The sequence below is a fragment of the Ricinus communis genome, chromosome 4 (genome assembly GCF_019578655.1).
Source record: "Ricinus communis isolate WT05 ecotype wild-type chromosome 4, ASM1957865v1, whole genome shotgun sequence".
NCBI classification, from domain to species: Eukaryota; Viridiplantae; Streptophyta; class Magnoliopsida; order Malpighiales; family Euphorbiaceae; genus Ricinus; species Ricinus communis.
Window position 1 is genome coordinate 3,743,170 of NC_063259.1, and position 26,206 is coordinate 3,769,375.

Below are 26,206 nucleotides of genomic sequence, written 5' to 3' on the forward strand. Positions count from 1 at the left end.
AGAAGTAAACTGGACAATACATTCTTTGGAATTTTGAACTTGCTTTAGAATCCCATCATATCCTAATTCTGATGCATCCGTTTCTACAATCTTAAATGTAGAAGGATCAGCTAGATGCAGGCAAGGAATTTCTAAAACTTGTTTTTTAATGCTCTGGACTATCTTTGTATGCTGATCGGACCAAGGAGGAGGGTTTTTCCTTAGCCTATCATGCAGGGGTTTTGCAAGACAGTTTAAATTAGGATAAAAATCCATGACATAATTTAAACTACCAAGAAATCTTTGAAGCTGGGTTTTTTCCAAAATTTTATCTGAAAACTTTGAAGTGAATGCAAGGGATCTCTCAATTGGAGTAATTGTACCCCGAGAGATGTAATGACCAAGAAATCTAATTTTCGTTTGAAAAAGAGATATCTTAGACTTTGAAACCACTAAACCATTTTTCTTAACAACATAGAAAAACGTTTCTAGGTGTTTAAAATGCTGTTCAATGGAATTTGAAAAGATTAAAACATCATCTATATAGACAATGCAGAACTTTGAAAATGGATTAAAAATGTCATTCATGATTTTCTGAAATTCAGAAGGGGCATTTTTTAATCCAAAAGGCATCACATTCCACTCATATTGACCGAATGGAATTTGTAAATGCCGTTTTGTAACGATCTTTTGGATCAATTTGGATTTGCCAAAATCCTGATTTCATGTCAAACTTTGAAAAGATGAATGCAGAATGCAGTTTTTGTAAAAGATCTTTCTTATTTGGAATAGGATACCTAATCCACTTAAGAGCTTTGTTCAAGGGTTTGTAGTTGATCACTAGCCTAGGAGTTCCTCTTTCTATTTCGCTATTCTTATTGACATAGAAAGCTGCACAAGACCAAGGTGATCTAGACTTTGAAATTAAACCTTTAGACTCAAGATCTTTAATCTCTAATCTGCAATGGCTTTCTAAAGACTCATTCATCTGAATGGGTCCGGCTTTAGTAGGGATTTGCTTATCCGAAAATCGTTTTCATATGGCAAATCTACCATATGTTGCTTTCGATTCCAAAAAGCATTTGGAAGATCAGAACAGAGTTCATTCTCAATCTTCATTTGAAAATCAGAAATTTTTCTTTGAATAAAATCATTTTGCAGTTGATCTAGGATTCTCTTCAAACCCACATCTTGTTGGAGATGAGAAAGATGGGTTTGTTTACCTTTGATCAAAGCATTGATTTCAAAATTGTAAATGGAATGTGCTTTGATAAGATTCAAATTTCTCTTTTTTGGTTTTTCTAGAAAAGGAAAAATAATCTTTGAATCTTTAGCTTTGAAAATGATTCCAGCAGTTGTCACTTTGAAGGGAGTTATCAAATTGATAAACGGAGTCCCTAAGATAACAGTTTGCTGAAGATCCTTTGTAAGAATAAAAACATTTTTTAAAGCAATGTTATTATTAAGAATTGCGGCTTCAGTTTTACCAGCAATCTTAATCTTTGAAGAATTGGCTGAAGTCAGCCTTTCTTTGGTTTCTTGGTGAAACCTTTTAGGAACCAGTTCGCAGTTGATACAATTGAGGTCTGCTCCTGTATCAAACAAGGCGATGGTTTCTATCTGGAAATCACCAGGGAAAACAAGCTTTATTTGGATCAAATATTTTCTTGAAGTAATTTCCTTTAAAACATTGATAAAGTTTTCAGGAACATTTTCAGAAACTTCAAGGTTTTGAAAATCATTTTCCTCATCGGAATCGGAATCACTATTCACATTTTGAGGATCGGGCTTTGAAGCAAAACATAATCATTTTGTTGTTTTTCTTTCAACTCTTTGAGTTCTGTTTTGATGGTTTTAATCTCCTTCTGGAGTTCCTGAACAGTAGGAAGAGGGTTTTTCAACTTCTTTCCTTTGTTCAAAATCATAGTAAGATCATAAGTATTCTTACTAGAAGAAGGAACTGAGATTCAGTTTTTAAAATCTCTTTTAAAACACCGCTTTTGAATAAGAGGATCACTAATATGCTTTACGACCTCAAGAAGAGCTTCTTGTTGCCTAGTGAGCATATTAATGTTCTTTGAAGAGCTCTCTGAATCATCTCGGAACAATCGGTTGAGGTTTTGATTTCATCAATTTGAAATTCTTCCTCAACGTTTGAGAACTCGATTCGGATGAATCAACTAGAAGAGCGAAATCTTTTGCAAAACTTCTTCTTCTATTTGAAGCTCAAGAAGTCTTTTGGAAAACTTACAATACTTCGAAGTATGGCCTTTCTTACCACATTTAAAGCATGTAATTTTTGAAAAATCTTTTTTAGAATCTTTCTTTGGAAATTTAGAATGAAATTTGGAAGAAGATGTTTTTTTATAGAAATTCTCCTTGCTTTTAGAAGGCTTTATATATTTGGAAAATCGCTTCTTTTTGAAAGACTTTGAATAAGAATCAACTTTGCATTTCCCTTTGCAACTAGACACGGGCTCTATTGGGTTGTACTCAAGGCAGTTCTGAAACTACCTAGTTCCTGCCTAGTCTTTTCATCTCCCATTTGAGCTGTCTTTGAAGCTTATGGTCATGACAAATCTTTAAACCTTCTTTCTGGGTTAGACTAACTAACTCACCATAAGTGTAGAAATCATAAGGGATTTGACCGCTATGGGCTTCTCTTATGGTATTCCTAACTCTTTCACCTAAAATCTTAGGTAAACCGGCTAAGAACTTTTCTTTCCAGAAAGGTTGGCTAGAATCTTCCTTAAGCATGACTCACGGTTAGGAAAGTGTCTTTGTAACTTTGGAAATTGGCCGAGCTTCTTACAGGTAAGGTTGCTAAGGAGCTCGGCATTTTTGTCTTTGAGCAGAGAAGGGTCTCCTATGAAATGAAGGGAAATAGTGAGGATTAGAGTTGACACTGCATCCTCAATCGGATTTCCTATTTCATCTATAATGGGAGTTCCTTCTACTGTGGTTTGGATAGCACCTAGGATTTGGAGTTCTTTGTGCTTGAGTGAGATGATAATCCCACCATCCTTTTAATTGGCCAGAAAATCCAGCTATCAGGAGCTCAGCAATGGCTCTATCGGAGGTACCACTTTGGGTTTTATAGGCATTGGCTGCCATGGTCATCTGTTGCAAGAGACCAAGGATGTTGTACTCAGACATTCCATCTATATTCCATTCATAGACGGAGGAGGCATTGAATCTAGGCGGGTTAGGATGTTGTTCCTATTTTCAATTCCTAGATGCAGACTCCTAGGAGTATTCCGAGTCAATCTAGGGGCTTGGATTTCCAATCATTGATATTGAAGGGTTTTGGAATGGGGCTTTCAAGCTCCGAATCGTTAGACTCATCGCTTTGGGCTTGTCCTATAGCGATATTCCTACTACTTTGAGGAGTATCCGGCACTAGATTTTTGGACGACTCAGAGGTTGCTAATCTACTTAGCTGTTCTCTGACTGCTTTGGCAAACTCAGTTTGCTTTTGGAAATGGTCTTGGCTTGGCTTTGTAAGCTGATATGGCTTAAAAACTGGGTTTTTAAGCTTCTCTGACTGGTTTGACTCTTTTGGTTGACCAGTACTAGGGATTGGAGATGTCACCACTACAGGGGGCTTTTGAATCTGGTTTTCTATTCTAACCAGTTGCTTTCCTATAGTGTTTAGACAGGTGTTCGAATAATTGTTCTGTTGAACAATATTCTTGACATTCTTTTCAAGGTCTTCGCCTACCAATTTGTAAGGTGTAGCCTCTATCTCACTCTCTCCATAAGGAATGGTTATCTTCCTAAGGGGAGGATGTTCAGACTGGACAGTTAGGTTTTCTCCTACCTTCCACTCTAGGGCTTTGTTCCTTACTGTGACAGGACTAATGGACTTATCTTTAAAGGGATAAAGAATACCATTTTCTTTGGAGTAAATTTGAAACCAATCAAAAAATTTGATTTGGGCTTTGTTTTGAATGCAAAATTGATAGTATTTTTCCTGAATACTATCTTTTTCTTTTGAAAAATTCTTAAAAAACCAAAGTTTCTTAAGATGGTTTTTCTTTGAATAGAAATCTTCATGCAAGAGTTTTTTATCAATTTCAAACTCTTTTGAAATCATGTTGATCTCTGCTTCAAGGTTTTGGGTAATGGCTGATGGTGATGGTGAAGATGGGGTAGAGGTTATCTCTATATCTTCGTCATCATTCTTTGGATCAGTGTAGACTGGTCTGGGGATGTTGCTTTGGTAATCAACATTCTGGAGTGTTTTTGGAATATCAGATGTTGAAAATCTGGGTTGAGTTTGAGATGGAATTGGTTCTTTGTAAGGAGCATAGATAACAGAAGGAATTTTGGATACCCTTCCAATATCTATGGTCGAGGTTGAAGAACCATCATCAGAAAATCTAGAGGAAGTTGACTTTCTGTTGAATGTAATCTTTACCTTTCCATCTGGATATTGGGCTATGTGTTTAAGGTTTGTGTTTAGTTCTGTTTGCTTTGGAGAAGTAGGTTGGGTTGCACCTTCAAGGATCCATTCTTCTGGAAGTGTAATGTCTTTCCATTGAATGGTTTTTGGAATAGTTGCATTGGATTTGGATAGATCTGTTTGTAGGAACAGTGTTTCTCCTTTTGGTGAGTGAAGCTTGTGTTTGGAACCAAAGGCAGAAATCATAGCTTTGTAATGAATTTTGAAAATTAATGCTATCGGAATAGATCCTTCAAGCATTTTGTAATTGTGAGTTTTGATTTGAAGAACGATGCTCTTTAAAACATTTTTATCGTTTAAAGAAATCGTGATATTTGGAAAACAATTGAAAGAAATAGGTCCTTTATTGAGGCTCGACTCAAAAGTACCTAACAGGGAATCATAGAAATTTGTAAACCTAGCATCCCTAAGGACGGCTAATATGGAAGTATCTAGACCTTCTCTGGTAAGGGGCTTAATACCTACACCGGACTAGACCTATGTGGATATACTTATAATCCTTTTCTATATGCTTTTGGAGGGTCTTTGGATTTAAGAGATAAATCTCTTCAAAAGGTTTTGAAATTTGGATATCTCTTTCTTCAGTCTTGATTGTAAAATCAGTCTTGAAGAGAGGGAACTTTGAAAACTCATAAATTTGTTTCTTTTAGACTTTGGGTATTTCCCAATCGTCAATATGCTTTGAAAAATCTTCAATAGTGATTTCTTCACTATTTACTAGACCTTTGTACCTCGATGATTCAGAGGCAGAAGAATTTGAGAAAGAAGAAGATCTACAGAAGAAAGGTTCTAAATTCATTTTAACCTAAACCAAAATAACTTTCTAGACAAGCCTGGACCACAGCTCTCAGCTTTACTGCCCTGTCCGTCGGGACTTACTACTGCGCATAAAATGAACAGAACTTGCCTATAGGAAACCTGATGCAGTCTAAAATGAATGTAAAATCTTTATAATGTAGATATGCTTCTAATCCCAGAACCCAAGTGGCTCTGATACCAAATTAGAACGAGATCTAGGAAATAGAAGGATAGGTTCTTTTTAGAGAAGTAGGGAAGGAACGAAGGGAGTGTAAATCCATACCCCAATCAGACGGGTGAAGGATTCTTTGGATTGTGCATGTTGAATATGCAGGGTCTTTATGGGCTTTGTCTTTTTTGAAATGTTTGAATTTGGCTGAACCAGTAACCTCAAGGATTGACTGGTAATAAGCCTGAGGCTTTGAAATATTCCAGGGTTTAAAAAACCAACCTGGAGGAAAAATCTTTGAAACCAATTTTGAGGGGCTTTCTGTGCAGAATCCTTCCTCAATGGTTAAAACATTTTGAAAAATAGGTTTTTCCAAATACTCATTTGATTTAAAACGTTTTGATTGTGTCAAAACAATCTTCTGAGAGTTTGGCTTTGAAAAACTATTTGAGTTTTGAGATAGATTTGGAGGGAAAATCTCTATCTCGGTATTTTGAAAAGGGATAGATAGTATACCTTTACCCTTTGTAGAGGAAGAGGATGACTTTGGAGTCGCTTCTGGCTTTGGAATAATTTGCTTTGTAGATGGTTCAGACAGGGATTGAACCATTTGCCTTTTGTATTCTTCCACTCTTTGAATGAATTTAGGGTCTTGCTGAGCAAGCCATTCCTGAATTTGTTTGGCTTGATCGGCTTTGAAGGGATCCATTTGTTTTTGGACTGGATCCGGTTGATCAATTTCTTCTTGGATTATCTCAGTCCAAGTCTTGATGGGCTTTGAAGTTGAAGGGAGAACTTCCTTCACTGGGCTTTGAAATTAGGCCGGCTTTGAACTAGCCGTCGACTTTTCTTCTTTGGACCTCGATTTTCTTGGCATTTTGTATCACTCCTGTTTTTGTAAGAACTCTCTGGTTAGAAAGTCAGGAATAGAATTTGATTCTCCTCGAATAAATTCAATCTCAAAATCAAAAACAGATAAGATAGCTTGCCAACGGGCGAAAATCTGTTTTGAAGCTATATTTTGAACATCTTTTTGTAAAACTTCTTTTGCAGACTTGCAATCAATCCTTAAAAGAAATTTTTGATTTAAAAGATCGCTTTGAAATTTAGAAATACAGAGAACTATCGAAAGGATTTCCTTTTTGATAGTAGAGTAATTCTTTTGAGTATCGTTCCAGTGAGCAGAAGTAAACTGGACAATACATTCTTTGGAATTTTGAACTTGCTTTAGAATCCCACCATATCCTAATTCTGATGCATCCGTTTCTACAATCTTAAATGCAGAAGGATCAGCTAGATGCAGGCAAGGAATTTCTAAAACTTGTTTTTTAATGCTTTGGACTATCTTTGTATGCTGATCGGACCAAGGAGGAGGGTTTTTCCTTAGCCTATCATGCAGGGGTTTTGCAAGACAGTTTTAAATTAGGATAAAAATCCATGACATAATTTAAACTACCAAGAAATCTTTGAAGCTGGGTTTTCTCCAAAATTTTATCTGGAAACTTTGAAGTGAATGCAAGGGATCTCTCAATTGGAGTAATTGTACCCCAAGAGATGTAATGACCAAGAAATCTAATTTTCGTTTGAAAAAGAGATATCTTAGACTTTGAAACCACTAAACCATTTTTCTTAACAACATAGAAAAACGTTTCTAGGTGTTTAAAATGCTGTTCAATGGAATTTGAAAAGATTAAAACATCATCTATATAGACAATGCAGAACTTTGAAAATGGATTAAAAATGTCATTCATGATTTTCTGAAATTCAGAAGGGGCATTTTTTAATCCAAAAGGCATCACATTCCACTCATATTGAATGGAATTTGTAAATGCCGTTTTGTAACGATCTTTTGGATCAATCTGGATTTGCCAAAATCCTGATTTCATGTCAAACTTTGAAAAGATGAATGCAGAATGCAGTTTTTGTAAAAGATCTTTCTTATGTATGCGATAGGTGAGGATGAGGCGGAGCAGCACATTAAAGGGGATCCACAAGCCGTGTGAACTAACCATAATTGCTGAATTGTATATTTTTTTTATGATGGTTGTAATGAATTGAGTAGAATGGTATTAACTTGTCTGTAAATTATGAATCATGGCAAGTTATGTGATTAGGTGGAAATTATATTAAGTGTATGTGATATAGATTAGGTTGATTATTTATTTACTGAGTTGGAGGCTCACCCCTCTCCAAATTTTTTTTTTCAGGTTTGTAAATAGTAGTGCATCAGTTGGTTGTATCCGAAGTCTAGCTTTTAGCAATTCTGTCAGGTTGGGCCAGTTTTGCGGAGTCTCCTCCTGATGCATTTTGTATGTAGTTATGTGATGTATATGGAAGTATGCCTTATAAGTCATAAGAAGATGTTTTGAATACTTGTTAAATGATGTTTAAGTATAATCATATGTTTATATGTTAATAACCTTGTGCCTTGATTTTTAACAATCTGCATATTGACCTATCTACATGTAGTATATAGTCTACGACGTTTGTTTGCTACTTGGAAAATGTCTGTTGGTTAGCATGTAACGGGGGTGTGACACGCTGCATCCGACACGCTTGTGTTCTGGCACGTGTGCGCGACATGGGCCGTGCTCCCAACCAAACCGTGTTCTCAGTCGCCTAAAAATCAACACGGTTGTGACACGGCCATGTTGATGTACACGGGCCGTGTTATAAATCATGTGACTCTCGGGAACTGTGTAAGTCTATAACTTTTATACCCAACACGCCCTAAGCAATAGGACACGGGCTGTGTGACTCTCGAAAACCATGTAACTTCATTTTTCCACATCCAACACGCCTTAGGAAGTTGCGCATGGGCCATGAAGAGCAGCACGGGCCGTGTCTGAAATTGTGTTGGTCCCGTATTGAAGCCTAGAAGTGTGCTTTTGCTCCATTTTTTTGCACTAACACTTGTATAACTTAATAATTTGCACAACCAAGTAATTTTTCATCCAAAACAACATAAAAATGAAAGGAGTTAAGTTCCAAACCAACCAAAATGTAAAAACAAGCTAAGTATAAAGGATAAATTAAATTCTAGAAAAACACAGAAATGTAAAGGATAAGCTCGGGAGTGCCTCCCAAATGCGCTTCTTTTGACCAAGTCGTATAGCTGGACTCATGCAGAAAGTCAATCTCACTGGAATAACACCATATTAACCCGCTCCTCCATCTCAAGTGAGTCTCCATGATAATGCTTCAAACGATGGCCATTCACCTTGAAACTCCCTTTATCGGGATGATGCAACTCAACTGTGCCATGTGGGAACACCTGCTGGATCACGTACGGTCCTGACTAGTGACTCTTGAGCTTCCCTAGGAACAAACGGAGACGTGAATTGTAGAGCAGAATTTAGTCCCCAACTTGAAATTCCTTGGAGCCCCTCAGTCGCTTGTCATGCCACTTCTTAGTTTGCTCTTTATAGATGAATGAGTTGCCATATGCTTGCTGACGCCACTCATCTAACTCATTGAGCTGCCACTGTCTCTGTGTACCTTCAGAATCAACATCAAAATTACAAGTTCTTAAGGCCTAAAGGGCTCTGTGCTCTAACTCAATAGGTAAATGGCAAGCTTTCCCATACATAAGCCTATAGGGTGTAAAACCTGTAGAGATACGATAGGCTATCCTGAATGTGTATACCATAGCAAGCAAATCCTTCTCAGTAGTGGTATAGTGCTCTTGGGCATTTTTCAATGTCTTGCAAGCATAATAAATAGGTTGGAACTTATTGTCAATCCTCTGTCCTAAAACAGCTCCAACTGCAAAATCACTAGCATCACACATTAGCTCAAAAGGCAGCCCCACCCCCATTTAGGTGAAACCATAATAGGGGTTGTAGTTAGTTTCTCTTTAAGTAATTCGAAGGCGTGCAAACAGTCATCCGAAAATATAAATGGAACATCTTTGACAAGAAATTGAGTCAAAGGTCTAGCAAGCTTAGAAAATTCCTTAATAAACCTTCTACAAAAACCCGTATGACTAAGAAAACTCCTAACGGCCTTAACCGAGCTAGGGGGTGGCAACTTAGCAATAGTCTCTACCTTAGCTCTATCTACTTCCATCCCTACATGTGAAATCTTATGCCCTAGCACAATACCCTGTCTCACCATAAAATGGCACTTTCCCCAATTCAGCATAAGGTTAGCTTCTACACAGCGCGCAAGCATACCCTCTAAATTAAGCAAAATATAGGAGAAAGAGTTACCAAATACCGAGAAATCATCCATGAACACCTCCATGGATTCTTCAATCATGTCATGAAAGATCAACATCATGCACCTCTGGAAAGCTGCAGGTGCATTGCACAAACTGAATGGCATCCTCTTGTAAGTGAACGTACCATAAGAGCAAGTAAAAGTGGTTTTTCTTGGTCCTCAGGTGCAATGGGAATCTCAAAATAACTTGAAAAACCGTGAAAGCAATAAAATAAATGCCCTGATAAGCGCTCTAACATCTAGTCAATAAAAGGAAGGGAAAAATGGTCCTTCCGAGTTGCATCATTAAGCCTCTTGTGATCAATGCAAACTCATATACCAGTTACTGTCCTAGTCGGTATTAGCTCATCCTTTTCATTCTTGACCACCATCATACCTCCTTTCTTGGGCACAACCTGCACAAGACTAACCCAAGAGCTGTCAGAAATAGGGTAAATCAAACCTGCATCTAGAATTTTAATTACCTCCTTCTTGACTATTTCCTTCATGTTCGAGTTCAATCGTCATTGTAGCTGTACCACTGGCCTGTAACTGTCCTCCGTCAGGATCTTATGCCAACAATAGCTGGGGTTGATTCTAGGAATGTCTGCAATCTTGTATGCAAAGGCTCGGGGTACTTTCTAAGAGAGGCCAAAGTCATCTCCCTCTCCTTCAGAGTCTAATCAACTACAATGATCATCGTCGGCTTCTCCGCCTCATCAAAGTGCTAAGGTCAAAGGTAATAGTCTCATCACCTACTCTAAGCTGTAACTTCCTATCACACACATCTATAACAGCCCTAGATGTTGCAAGGAAAGGTCTACCTAGGATTAAAGGTACGCTACTCTCACCCTTCACATCCATAACAACAAAATCAATAGGAAATATAAACTTCTCTACTTTAACAAGTACATTCTCAACTATTCCCCTAGGAAATTTCACAGTCCTATTCGCTAATTCTATGCTCATCCTAGTAGGTTTTGGCTCACTCAAACCTAATTCTATGCTCATCCTGCTAGGCATTAATTGATGCTATAAGCAGCTGAAGATTAACCTACCTTTTATTAAGGCTATATCGCAGATGCCTAGGTATGCGAGATTCTTAAAAGAGATTCTAAGCAACCAAAGGAAGCTGGAGGACTGGGGACTAATGACACTAAATGAGGAGTGCTCAGCCATTCTTCAAAACAAGCTGCCAGTAAAGAGGCATGATCTAGGAAGTTTCACTGTTTCCTGTATTATTGGTGATTTGCATTTTAATGATGCTTTAGCAGGACTACTCTTCTTATCCTCAGTTCGGGTAAGCTCTGTCACCTTGGGCTCTAGCTCATTCTTGGCTGGCTCATCCTGCACAATAACATATAATCAACCTATTCATGGTCAGTAGAAGAAGAAGATGATGAAGAAGAAGCAAACATACTTCTCATATTACAGTTTGCACTGTAGTACGGGCCACCACAAAACTCGCAACCAAGCTGTGCTGCTTGGACTAGCATTTGGAGCTGGTCTATCTTCTTAGCTAAAAGCTCCACCTGAGATACCAAAGCTGATGTAGAATCTACCTGGTTCACTGCTCATTCTCATCCTGACCTACTCGTAGAAGACTGCCACTGATATGTGTTTATGGCCATCTCCTAAATTAAATTTTGGGCATGCTCTGGTGTCTTACTATTGATGGCTCCACCTACAGCTGCATCTACCATCTGCATCGTGGCTGAGTTCAAGCCACTGTAAAAAGTCTACACGTGCATCCATAATGGAAAACCGTGGTGTGGGCAACATCTCAGTAAGTCCTTGTACCTCTCCCACGCATCATACATGCTCTCATCATCAAACTGCACAAAAGATGAAATATCATTACGCATCTTTGCAGTCTTAGCACGAGGAAAGTACTTATAAAGAAATTTCTGAGCCAAAGAACTCCAGGTGGTGGTGTTAGCTAGTAGAGACTATAGCCATCTCTTTGCTCTATCCTTCAAGGAAAATGGGAACAGCCTAAGCCGAATGGTATCATTGGTAGTCCCATTTATCTTGAAGGTATCACAAATCTCCAAGAAATTCGCGATGTGGGAATTAGGATCTTCACTGGGCAAGCCCCCAAACTGTACACTTTGCTGCACCATTTGAATGACATTTGGCTTAATTATGAAATTGGTTGCTGCAATAGGTGGCCTCAATATATTAGTGTGCGTCACGTCCAAGGAAGGTCTAGCAAACTCGTACATCGTCCTGTTCGCTTCAGTGATGTTATTGTTGCCATCTCCCATGTCTATTGGTGTATGGACAAGAATCTCAATCTGCTCCTCCTCCATGTCTAATTGCTTCCTCAGCTGCCTCCATGTTTATCATATTCATAAACATACCCATTTTAAGAGGTGGCTTTCTCATACTCAGAAATATACCCCTTGTACAGGGTTATTTTCTCATGTTCATAAATACACCCCTTTCATGAGGTTGGTTTCTCATACTCATAAATATACCCTTCTTACTGGATTGTTTCCTAATATTTATAAATATACCCCCTTACAGGGTTATCTCATATTAACAATTATAACGCTTTTACGGGATCGTTTTCTCAAACTCATGAATATATCCCTCTTACAAGGCTGTTTTCTCATATTCATAAATACACCACTTTTACTGGGTCACTTGCTCATATTGACAAATATACCCTTCGTACGGTGTTGTTTTCTTATGTTAAAAAATATACCCTTTTTACGAGGTTGCGTTCTAATATTTACAAATAAACTCCTCTTACGGATTTGTTTTCTCATATTAATAAATATACCCCTTTTACAAGGCTGCTTTCTCATACTCACAAATATACCCCTCGTACGAGGTTGTTTTCTCATATTCATAAATATACCCCATCTACAGGATTGTTTTCTTATACTCGCAAATACAGCCCCTTTACGGTGTTGTTTTTTAATATTTACAAATAGACACCTCTTACAGAGTTGTTATCTCATTTTAAGAAATATACCCCTCTTGCGGGGTTGGTTTCTCATACTCATAAATATACCCCTCATACGGGGTTGTTTTCTCAAATTTATAAATATAACCCTTTTACGGGGTTGTAATATACCCCTTTTACAGAGTTGTTTTCTCATACTCATAAATATATCCTTTTTACAATGTTATTTTTCACATACTCACAAATATACCCATCTTAAAAAGTTGTTTTCTCATATTCACAAATATACTTATCTTATGCGATTGTTTTTTCATATTAAAAAATATACCCCTGTTATAGAGTTATTTTCTCATAACCATAAATATACTCCTCATACGGGTTGCTTTCTCATATTCATACATATACCCTTTTTATGTGGTCGCTTTCTCATACTCATAAATATACTCCATGTACAGGGTTCTTTTCTCATATTCATAAATATACCCTTTTTACGGGGTTATTTTCTCATACTCAGAAATATACCCCTCTTATGGGGTTGTATTATACGATTTACAAACATATCCCATTTATGATGTTGTTTCCTCATATTAATAAATATACCCATTTTACGGAGTTGTTTTCTCATACTCACAAATATACCCCTCTTACGGGGTTGTTCTTTCATATTAAAAAATATACCCCTTTTGCGGCGTTGTTTTATCATACTCATAAATATACTCCTTATACGAGGTTGCTTTCTCGTATTCATAAATATACCCACTTTACAGGGTTGCTTTCTCATACTTATAAATTTACCCCTCCTACGGGGTTGTCTCTTCCTATTAATAAATATACCCCTTTTACGGTTTTATTTTCTAATACTCACAAATATACCCTTCTTATGGGGTTATTCTCTCATATAAATAAATATACCCTTTTATGAGATTGTCTTCTAGCACTCATAAATATACCACTCTTCTGGTATGACTTTCTAATATTTACAAATATATCATGTTTAGGGATTATCTTCTAATATTAAAAGATATACCTCTTTTACGGGGCTGTTTTTTGATACTCATAAATCAACCCCACTTATTGGTTGTTTTCTTATATTGACAAATATATATTTTTTACGGGATTGTCATTTCATACTCACCATTAAACCCCTTACAAATATACTTTCTTATGGGGTTGTGTTCTCATATTAAAAATGTATCCTTTTTATAGGGTTGTCATTCTATGACAATTCTCAACAGCTTACCCTCCTATCTTTTTTAGACCATAGAGTCTTTTTCTCATATTTACAAATATACCCCTCGTATAATTTCTCAAACTCTTACGGGGCTATTTTCTAATATTCAAATATACTCCACTTATAGGATTGTTTTCTCATATTAAAATTGTTTCGCTTTCACGGGGTTGTTTTCTTAGACTCACAAATGTATACCTCTTACAGGGTTTTTTTATCATATTCATAAATATACCCATTTTACTAGGCAGCTTTCTCATACTCACAAATATACCCCTCGTATGGGGTTGTTTTCTCATATTCATAAATATACCCTTTTTACGACGTTGTTTTCTTATACTGACAAATATATCTCTATAACGGGGTTGTTTTCTAATATTTACAAATATAACCCTCTTACGGAGTTGTTTTCTCATATTAAAAAATATAACTTTTTTACGGGATTGTTTTCACATACTCAAAAATATACCTTTCTGACGGGGTTGTTTTCTCATATTCATAAACATACCCCTTTTACGGGGTTGCTTTTTTAGACACATAAATATACCCCTCTTACGGGGTTGTTTTATCATATTTATAAACATACCCATTTTACAGGGTGGCTTGCTCATAGTCATAAATATACTCCTTATACAGGGTTGCTTTTTCGTATTCATAAATATACCCCCTTTATGGGGTTGCTTTCTCATACTAAAAAATATATCCCTCATACGGGGTTGTCTTCTCATATTAATAAATATACCCCTTTTGCGGTATTGGTTTCTCATACTTACAAATATACCCTTCTTACGGGGTTGTTTTCTTATATTCATAAATATACCCATTTTATGAGATTATTTTCTAACACTCATAAATATACTGCTCTTCCGGGGTTATTTTCTAATATTTATAAATATATTCCTTTTATGGGGTTGTCTTCTAATATTAAAAGATATACCGCTTTAACGATGCTGTTTTCTGATATTCACAAATCAACCCCACTTACTGGTTGTTTTCTTATATTGACAAATATACACTGTTTACAGGGTTGTCTTTTCATACTCACCATTATACCCTCTTATGGGGTTGTTTTCTAATATTTACAAATATACTCCTCTTTACGGGGTTGTTTTGTAATATTAAAAAATGCACCTCTTTTACAGGGTTGTTTTCTCATAATCACAAATATACCCTACGTACGGGATAGTTTTCTCATATTAAGAGATATACCCTTTTTACGGTGTTGTTTTCTTATACTCACAAATAAACCTCTTTTGCGGGGTTCTTTTCTAGTATTTACTAATATATCCCTCTTTTGGGGTTGCTCTCTCATACTCACGAATATACCCCTCTTACGGGGTCGTTTTCTAATATTTACAAATGTACCCCTCTTTCGGGATTTTTTTCTCTTATTAAAAAATATACCCCTTTTGCAGGGCGATTTTCTAATAATTACAAATATACCCCTGTTACAGAGTTATTTTCTAATATTAATAAAAATACTCCTTTTAAGGGGTTGCTTTCTCAAACTCACAAATTTACCCCTCGTTCGGGTTCTTTTCTCATATTCATAAATATACCTATTTTTGAGGTTATTTTCTCAAACTCACAAATATATCCTTCATACGAGATTATTTTCTCATATTTATAAATTTACCATTTTTACATTTCAGTCAAAAAAGCTATGGGAATTTCCCCATACCATAAGTAATTGAGCGTGAGAGCCAAATGAATCGAAAGATTCATGTTTTGGTTCGGGAAGGGATCATGGAAGTTTTGCAATGAATGGAAAGATAATCTACTTTCATTAACGGATTTATTAGATAATCGAAAACAAAGGATTTTGGATACTATTCGAAATTCGGGAAGAACTACGTGAGGGGCCATTGAATGCCTAGAAAAGCCCGGGCCCGCTTACGGAAAGTGGAAATAGAAGCAGATCAGTTTTTAATGAATGGATACTCTGAGATAGAACGAGAAAAGTTGAATTTTCATTCTCACAAATATATCCCTATTAAGGTGTTGTTTTCTAATATTGACAAATATGCCCCTCTAACGAATTTATTTTTTCATATTAATAAATTAATCCCTTTTACGATGTTATTTTCTCATACTCACAATTATACCCCTCTTATGGAGTTTTTTTCTAGTATTCATGAATATACCCCTTTTACAGGATTGTTTTCTCACACTCATAAAAATATACCCCTCTTCCTGAGTTGTTTTCTAATATTTACAAATATAACACTGTTACGGGGTTATTTTCTTATATTAAAAAATATACTCTTTTTATGGAGTTGTTTTCTCATACTCACAAATATTACCCTCTTACGCGGTTGTTTTCTCATATTCATAAATATATACCTATATATGAGGTTATTTTCTCATACTCACAAATGTACCCTATTGACGGGGTGACTTTCTAATATTGATAAATATACCCCTTTTACTACATTATTTTCTCATTCTCACTAATATACCCATCTTAGAGGGCCATTTCTAATATTTACAAATCTACTCCTCTTACGGGATTATTTTCTCATATTAAAAATGTATCGCTGTTATGGGGTTGTTTTCTCATATTAAAAAATGTATCGCCTTTACAGGGTTGTTTTCTTAGACTCACAAATATATGCCTTGATAAGCATCATACTACACATGTCATGCCCGATTGTTTACATTTTGATGCATGATTATCCTGTTTTATCTAGAATCACCTGTCTTTTGTTTCCGTTCTCGTTTCAGGTCATTTTTGAAAGACACCATCAATAATCGAGGGAAATCACGTGTGATTACCCGACCAAAATCTATCAAATTGGGCGAGGACTAGCACTGAGGTCGAGCACGGCCTGGACTCCGGCCGTGCTGAATTGCCAAGAAGCTATCCCCAATTGTGCCATTTCAGCATGGGTTCCGAAGCCACCACGGCCTCCAGCACGACCTGTGGTAGATCAGCACCGGCTTGGGCACGGCTTGGAAGGAGTCAGCATAATATACTCCATGATTCAAGACCGCCTCGACCTCGCCATGTCGACCATCATACCTGGACCTCGCCATGTCGAATCAACTATATAGGCAATTTTGAATTCTTTTAGAAATGACACGAATTTTTGACTCAATTCCAAGACACACACTTAATCAATTATTTCCTATACCTCAATTGTAGACCTTGAGAGATAAAATTCATCAATTGAAGGAGGGATTTCACTTGTTCCAACATCGAATTGAAGATCAAGACAAACTTTGGGAGCATTCAAGAGGCAACTAGGGTTTGAGATTTTGAATTTGCAAATTTAGGGTTTCTCATTCAACTTGAAAGAGAAGGGTGTACATGCCTTTAATTTTCTTTTCCTTATTTTGTTCCTTAATTGCTTTAACCATGAACATGAGTAGCTAGATCTTTTGAACCCATTGGGGTTCACATTTGTTGATGGATTATGCTTAATTGTTAGATTTGTAATTATCATTCTTGCAATCTTCTTGCTATTTAGTAATAAAAGTTTGATTCAGTTAATTTGAGACGTTGAATTAATTGTTTGTGGGTTGTTTCTTGACATTGAGAAATTCTTGTTACAACTGGACATTGAATAGTAAGAACTAGTAGTTAACACTTAGAGATAAGGTTGATTTACTCACCGGATTAAGAATTAATAACTCTTAATAGTTTTAAATCATGCTTAATGCTAATCTGTAGTAATCCGATAGGAAGAGATTCCATTAGGTTAGTGCAGGTTTAGGAACTCGGTAAGCTTGAGAGAGGAACCGGGTTCAATTCAGGATTTAGGCACGGGTAAGCAAGATCGGCAATCCATAAAATCCATTTTTAGAATTCCATCACTTAAGCCCCTTTTGGGTTTGTTTCTCACTTTGCAATTGTTTTCTTTGACTGTTCGTTGTCCTTCATTTACTTATTTGCACTCATAACCATTAGCTGGTAACGTTAGAACTTTCACACCCTATTTGAGACTAGATAACATAGCAAACAGTAGTAACTCTAGGTTCACCCGATCTCCAAGGATATGACCTTGATACTCACTAGTGCTAGGCTACATCGGTAGGTTCACTGCCTTAGGTGTAGGTTGCATAAATAGCCCATCATGCCTCTTAAGGGGTTGTCTTATCATATTCATAAATATACCGATTTTACGGGGCAGCTTTCTCATACTCATAAATATACCCCCTTGTATGGGGTTGTTTTCTCATATTCATAAATATACGCTTTTTACGAGGTTGTTTTCTTATATTGATAAATATACCTCTCTAACAGGGTTGTTTTCTAATATTTACAAATATAACCCTCTTACGGGGTTGTTTTCTCATATTAAAAAATATGACTTTTTTACGGGGTTGTTTTCACACACTAAAAAATATACCTTTTTGATGGGGTTGTTTTCTCATATTTATAAATATACCTCTTTTACGGGGTTGTTTTCTTAGAAACATAAATATACCCCTCTTACGGGGTTATTTTATCATATTCATAAAGATACCCATTTTACGAGGTGGCTTATACTCACAAATATACCTCTCATAAAGGGTTATTTTCTCATGTTCATAAATATACTCCTTTTATGAGATTGGTTTCTCATACTCAGAAATAGACCCCTCTTACTGGGTTGTTTCCTAATATTTATAAATATACCCCCTTACGGGTTTATTTTCTCATATTAACAATTATACTGCTTTTACGGGGTCATTTTCTCAAACTCATAATATATCCCTCTCGCAAGGCTGTTTTCTCATATTCATAAATACACCACTTTTACTAGGTTGCTTGCTCATATTGACGAATATACCTCTTATACGGGGTTGTTTTCTCATGTTAAGAAATATACCCTTTTACGAGGTTGGTTTCTAATATTTACAAATAAACTCCTCTTGTGAAGTTGTTTTCTCATATTAATAAACATATCCCTTTTACAAGGCTGCTTTCTCACACTCACAAACCTCGTATGAGGTTGTTTTCTCAAATTCATAAATATACTATTTTTACAAGGTTGTTTTCTCATACTCGCAAATATAGCCCCTTTACAGGGTTGTTTTCTAATATTTACAAACAAACCCTTCTTACAAAGTTGTTTTCTCATTTTAAGAAATATACCCTTTTTACGGGGCTGGTTTCTCATATTCATAAATATACCCTCATACGGGGTTATTTTCTCATATTCATGAATATAACCCTCATACGGGGTTGTAATATACCCCTCTTACGGAGTTGTTTTCTCATACTCATAAATATATCCTTTTCACGATGTTATTTTTCACTTATTTTTTTCATATTCATAAATATACCTCTTTTACGGGGTTGTTTTCTCATACTAAAAAATATACCCCTCTTCTAGGGTAGTTTTTTTTCTAATATTTATAAATAAATTCCTCTTACGGGGTTTTTTTTCTAATATTAAAAGATATACCCCTTTTACGGGGTCATTTTCTTATATTGACAAATATACCCTTTTTAAGGGATTATTTTTTTATAATGAGAATATACCCCTTTTAAGGGGTTGTGTTCTCATACTCACTAATATACCTCTCTTACGAGGTCATTCTCTAATATTTACGAATATACGCCTCTAATGGGGTTGTTTTGTCATATTAATAAATGTACCACAATTGCAGAGTTGTTTTCTAAGACTCATAAATGTACTCCTTTTACAAGGTTGTTTTCTCATACATAAATATACCTCTTTAAGGGGTTGTTTTCTGATATTTACAAATAAACTCCTCTTACGGAGTTATTTTTCATACTAATAAATATAACCCTTTTATAGGGTTTGCTTTTTCAAACTCAAAAATATACCCCTCGTATGGGGTTGTCTTCTCATATTCATTAACATACCCCTTTTACGGGGTTGTTTTCTCATACTGATAAATATACCCCTCTTTCGGAGTTGTTTTCTAATGTTTACAAATATATCCCTCTTATGGGTTGCTTTCTTTTATTAAAAGATATACCACTTTTACGGAGTTATCTTCTCATACTTAAAATTATATCCCCCTCCCCCTTACGGGGTTATTTTGTCCTATACATAAATATACATTGTTTACGGAGTTATTTTCTCATACTCACGAGTGTACCTACTTACACAGTTGTTTTCTGATATTGATAAATATACCCCTTTTACGGGGTTTTTTATTCATACTCATAAATATACCCCTCGTATGGGGTTGTTTTCTCCTGTATATAAATATACAAGTTTTACGGAGTTATTTTCTCATACTTACAAATGTGCCGCACTTACAAATTGTTTTCTTATATTGATAAATATGCCCCTTTAACGGGATTGCTTTATTTACATGTTAACAAATATACCCCTTTTACGCGGTTGTTTTCTCATACTTACAAATATGCCCTTCTAATAGGGTTGTTTTCTCATATTCATAAATATACCCGTTTTACGGGGTTGTTTTCTCATACTCACAAATATAACCCTCTTTCGGAGTTGTTTTCTAATATTTATAAATATATTCCTTTTACAGGGTTGTTTTCTTATATTAAAAGATATACCCCTTTTATGGGGTAGTTTTCTCATACTCAAAAATATATCACTTTGTTTTCTTACATTCAAAAATATACACCTTTTACGGGGTTATTTTTTCATACTCACAAATGTGCCCACTTATGTGGTTATTTTCTTACTTTGTCAAATATACCCCTTCTATGGGGTTGTTTTCTCATACTCACAAATATACCCCACTTACGGGGTTGTTTTTAATTATTTACAAATATACCTCTTTTACGGGGCTGTCTTCTCATACTCACAAATATATCTTTTTTACGGGGTTGTTTTCACATATTAAAAAAATGCCCCTTTTACGGGGTGGTTTTCTCATACTCCTAAATGTATCCTTTTTATGGTGTTGTTTTCTCATACTCATAATTATACCCCTCTTACGGGGTTATTTTACCATATTCAAAAATATATCCTTCTTATCGGGTTAGTTTCTCATACTCACAAATGTAACGCATTTACAGGATTCTTTTCTTATATTGACAAATATACCCCTTTTATCGGATTGTTTTCTCGTACTCATAAATATACCCCTCTTACGTGGTTATGTTCTAATAGTCATAAATATATCTCTCTTACAGTATTGTATTCTCATATTAAAAAATATACCCCTTTTACATGGTTGTTTTCTCATACTCACAAATATACCACTCTTACAAGTTTGTTCATACTCATAAATATACCACTTCTATGAGGTTATTTTCTTACACTCACAAATATACCACTATTACGGGATTGTTTTCTAGTATTTACAAGTATACCCCTCGTACGGGGTTGTTTTCTCATATTCATAAATATACCCTTTTTACGGGGTTGTTTTTTCACACTCACAAATATACCTCTCTTGCGGGCTTATTTTTTTAATATTTATAAATATATCTCTATTACGGGGTTGTTTTCTCATATTAAAAAATATACCACTTTTACGGGGTTTTTTCTCATACTTACAAATGTACCCCGGGGTTGTTTTCTTACATTCATAGATACACCCCTTTACGGGGTTATTTTTTCATATTAAAAAATATACCGATTTTACGTAATTATTTTGTCATACTAAAGAATATACCCCTCATACAGGGTAATTTCTCATATTCATAAAGATACTCTTTTTACGAGGTTGTTTTCTCACACTCACAAATATACTCCTCTTGTGAATTTGTTTTCTCATATTCATAAATATACACTTTTACAATATTATTTTCTCAGACTCATAAATGTACCTAATTGCGCAGTTGTTTTCTTATATTGACAAATATAGGCCTTTTACGGTATTGTTTTCTAATACTAACAGATATTACAAATATACCCCTTTTACGGGGATATCTTCTCATACTAAAAAATATACCTCTTTTACGGGGTTGTTTTCTCATATTAAAACATATACCCCTTATACGGGGTAGTCTTCTTAAACTCCCAAATACCCCTTTTACGGGGTAGTTTATTCATACTCAAAAGTATACCCCTCTTATGAGGTTGTTTTCTCCTGTACATAAATATACACCTTTTATGGAGTTATTTTCTCATACTCATAGATGTACCCACTTACACAGTTATTTTCTGATATTGACAAATATATTCTTTTTACGAAGTTGTTTATTCATACTCATAAATATACCCCTCTTATGGGGTTATTTTCTTATATTTATAAATATATCCCTTTTATGGGGTAAGTTTCCCATACTCACAAATGTACCGCACCTACGGGGTTCTTTTCTTATATTGACAAATATACCTCTTTATGGAGCTATTTTCTCGTACTCATAAATATCCACGTCTTACGTGGTTGTTTTCTAATATTCACAAATATACCAGTCTTACAGGGTTATTTTCTTATATTAAACAATATACCACTTTTACATGGTTGTTTTCTCATACTCATAAATATAACCCTCTTACAGGTTCACTTTCTCATACTAAAAAATATACCACTTTTACTAGGTTATTTTCTCACACTCACAAATATACCATTATTACAGGGTAGTTTTCTAGTATTTACAAATATACCACTCGTACAGGGTTGTTTTCTCATATTCATAAATGTACTCCTTTCACGGGGTTGTTTTCTCACGCTCACAAATATACCCCTCTTACTGGCTTATTTTTTAATATTTACAAATATATCCCTTTTAGGGGTTGTTTTCTAATATCTACAAATATACCTCTTTTACAGGGTTCTTTTCTCATATTCATAAATGTACCTCCTATTTTCTCATACTCATAAATGTATCGCACTTACGGGGTTATTTACTTATATTCAGAAATATATCCCTTTTCTGAGGTTGCTTTCTTCTCATGTTAAAAAATATACCCTTGCTACAAGGTTGTTTTCTCATACTTATAAATATACCCCTCTTATGGGGTTATTTTCTCATATTCAGAAATATGCCCCTTTTACAGGGTTGTTTTCTCACACTCACAAATATACCCCTCTTTTGAAGTTATTTTCTAGTGTTTACAAATATATCTCTCTTACGGAGTTGCTTTCTTTTATTAAAAGATATACCACTTTTATTGAGTTATCTTCTCATATTTAAAAATATATTCCCCTTACGAGGTTATTTTCTACTATATATAAATCTACACCTTTTATTATGCGGTTGTTTTCTAATATTGACATATATACCTCTTTTATGGAGTTGTTTATTCATACTCATAAATATACCCCTTTTAAGAGGTTGTTTTCTCCTATATATAAATATACGAGTTTTATGGAGTTAATACTTACAAATGTGCCACACTAACGAATTGTTTTCTTATATTGATAAATATGCCCCTTTTACGGGGTTGCTTTATTTATATGTTAAAAAATATACCCCTTTTACGCGATTGTTTTCTCATAATTACAAATATGCCCTTCTAATGGGGTTGTTTTCTCATATTCATAAATATACCCCTTTTACGGGGTTGTTTTCTCATACTCACAAATATACCACTCTTTGAGAGTTCTTTTCTAATATTTACAAATATATCCCTCTTACAGAGTTGTTTTCTTATATTAAAAGATATATTCCTTTTACGGGATTGTTTTCTCATACTCACAAATATACCGCTCTCAAAGGATTGTTTTCTCACATTTATAAATATACACCTTTTACGGAGTTATTTTCTCATACTCACAAATGTGCCCACTTATGCGGTTGTTTTCTTACATTAATAAATATACCTCTTCTACGGGATTGTTTTCTCATACTCAGAAATATACCCCACTTACAAACATACCCCTTTTACGGGATTGTCTTTTCATACTCATAAATATGCATTTTTTAGGGGGTTATTTTTTCATATTAAAAAATATACCCTTTTAGAGGGTGATTTTCTCGTACTCCCAAATGTACCTTTTTTACGATGTTGTTTTCTCGTACTCATAAACATACCCCTCTTCCAGGGTTGTTTTCTCATATTTATAAATATACCCCTTTTACGGGATTAGTTTTCCATACTCATAAATGTACCGCGTTTACGGGGTTGTTTTCTTATATTTACAAATCTACCCCTTTTATGGGATTGTTTTCTCGCACTCATAAATATATCCCTTTTACGTTTTTGTTCTCTAATATTCACAAATATACCACTATTACAAGGTTGTTTTCTCATATTAAAAAATATACTCCTTTTAGATGGTTGTTTTCTCATACTCACAAATATACCCCTCTTACAAGTTCATTTTCTGATACTCATAAATATACCATTTTTACGAGGTTATTTTCTCACACTCACAAATATACCATTATTACGGGGTAGTTTTCTAATATTTACAAATATAACCCTCGTACAGGTTTGTTTTCTCATATTCATAAATATACCCCTTTTACGAAGTTGTTTTCTCACACTCACAAATATACCTCTCTTATGGGCTCATTTTTTAATATTTACAAATATATCCCTCTTACGGGAATATTTTATAATATCTACAAATATACCTCTCTTACAGAGTTGTTTTCTCATACTCACAAATGTATCGCACTTACGAGGCTGTTTTCTCATATTCATAAATATATCCCTTTTACGGGGTTATTTTCTCACACTCACAAATATACCTCTCTTACGGGCTCATTTTTTAATATTTATAAATATATCCCTCTTACAGGGTTATTTTCTAATATTTATAAATATATCTCTATTACGGGATTATTTTCTCATATTCATAAATATACCCCTTTTACGAGGTTGTTTTCTCATACTCACAAATATACCCCTCTCATGGGATTATTTTCTCACATTCATAAATATACACCTTTTACGGGGTTATTTTCTCATACTCACAAATGTGCCCACTTATGCGGTTATTTTCTTACATTGACAAATATACCCCTTCTACGGGGTTGTTTTCAATATTTACAAACACATCCCTTTTACGAGGTTGTGTTCTCATACTCACAAATATATCTTTTCTACGGGGTTGTTTTCTCATATTAAAAAATATGCCCTTTTACGAGATGGTTTTCTCATACTCCCAAATATACCTCTTTTACGGCGTTGTTTTCTCACACTCATAATTATACCCCTCTTACAGGGTTATTTTCTCATATTCATAAATATATTCTTTCTACCGGGTTAGTTTCTCATACTCACAAATGTACAGGGTTTACGGGGTTCTTTTCTTATATTGACAAATATACCCCTTTTATTGGATTGTTTTCTCGTACTCATAAATATACCCCTCTTACATGGTTGTATTCTAATATTCACAAATATGCCTTTCTTATAGCATTGTTTTCTTATATTAAAAATATACCTCTTTTACATGGTTATTTTCTTATACCCACAAATATACCTCACATACAGGTTCTTTTTCTCATACTCATAAATATACCACTTTTACGAGGTTATTTTCTCACGTCCACAAATATACCACTGTTATGGGGTAGTTTTCTAATATTTACAAATATATTTCTCTTACTGGATTATTTTATAATATTTACAAATATACCTCTATTACGGGGTTGTTTACTAATATTCATAAATATACGCCTTTTACATGGTTATTTTCTCATACTCACAAATGTACCGCACTTACGGGTTGATTTTCTTATACTAACAAATATATCCCTTTTACAGGGTTATTTTCTAATATTTATAAATATACCCTCTTATTTGGAGTTCTTTTCTCATGTTCAAATCTATACCTCTTTTACAGAGTTGTTTTCTCACACTCACAAATATACTCGTCTCACGTGGTTATTTTCTAATGTTTACTAATATATCTCGCTTACGAGGTTGTTTTCTCATATAATATACTCCTTTTACGGGGTTGTTTTCTTATACTCATAAATATACCCATGTTACGAGGTTGTTTTCTAATATTTTCAAATATACCCCTCTTATGAGATTTTTTTCTCATATTAAAAAATATGTCCCTTTTACGAAATTATTTTCTCATACGCAAAATTGTACCCCTCTTACGAGGTTGTTTTCTCATATTCATAAATATACCACTTTTACTGGGTTGCTTTCTCATACTTATAAATATACCTCTCATACGGGTTCTTTTTCTCATATTCATAAATATACTTTTTTATGGGGTTGTTTTATGATACTCACAAATATACCCCTCTTATTAGGTTATTTTCTAATATTTACAAATACACTGCTCTTACAGGGTTGCTTTCTTATACTCACAAATATACCCCTCATTTGGTGTTGTTTTCTCAAATTCATAAAGATACCCTTTTTACGAGGTTGTTCTCTCATACTCACAAATATACCCTAATTACGAGGTTATTTTCTTATATTGACAGGTATACCCCTTTTATGGGGTTATTTTCTCATACTTATAAATATACCCCGTTTAAGGGGTTTCTTTAATATCCACAAATATACGTGTCTTACGGGGTTGTTTTCTCCTAGTAAAAATGATACGCATTTTATGGAGTTGCTTTCTCATGCTTACAAATATACCCCTTGCACTGGGTTGCTTTCTCTGACTCATAAATTTACCCCTTTTACGAGGTTATTTTATATT

At 34.9% G+C, this 26,206-nt stretch overlaps 1 non-coding gene across 1 annotated transcript; it reads left to right on the forward strand.

The window, feature by feature from the left end:
- Nucleotides 1-11,372: 11,372 nt before the first annotated feature.
- LOC112536052 lies at nucleotides 11,373-11,478 on the forward strand. Its single transcript, XR_003080119.1, has one exon. It is a non-coding gene; the product is annotated as a small nucleolar RNA R71 (small nucleolar RNA).
- Nucleotides 11,479-26,206: the final 14,728 nt, after the last annotated feature.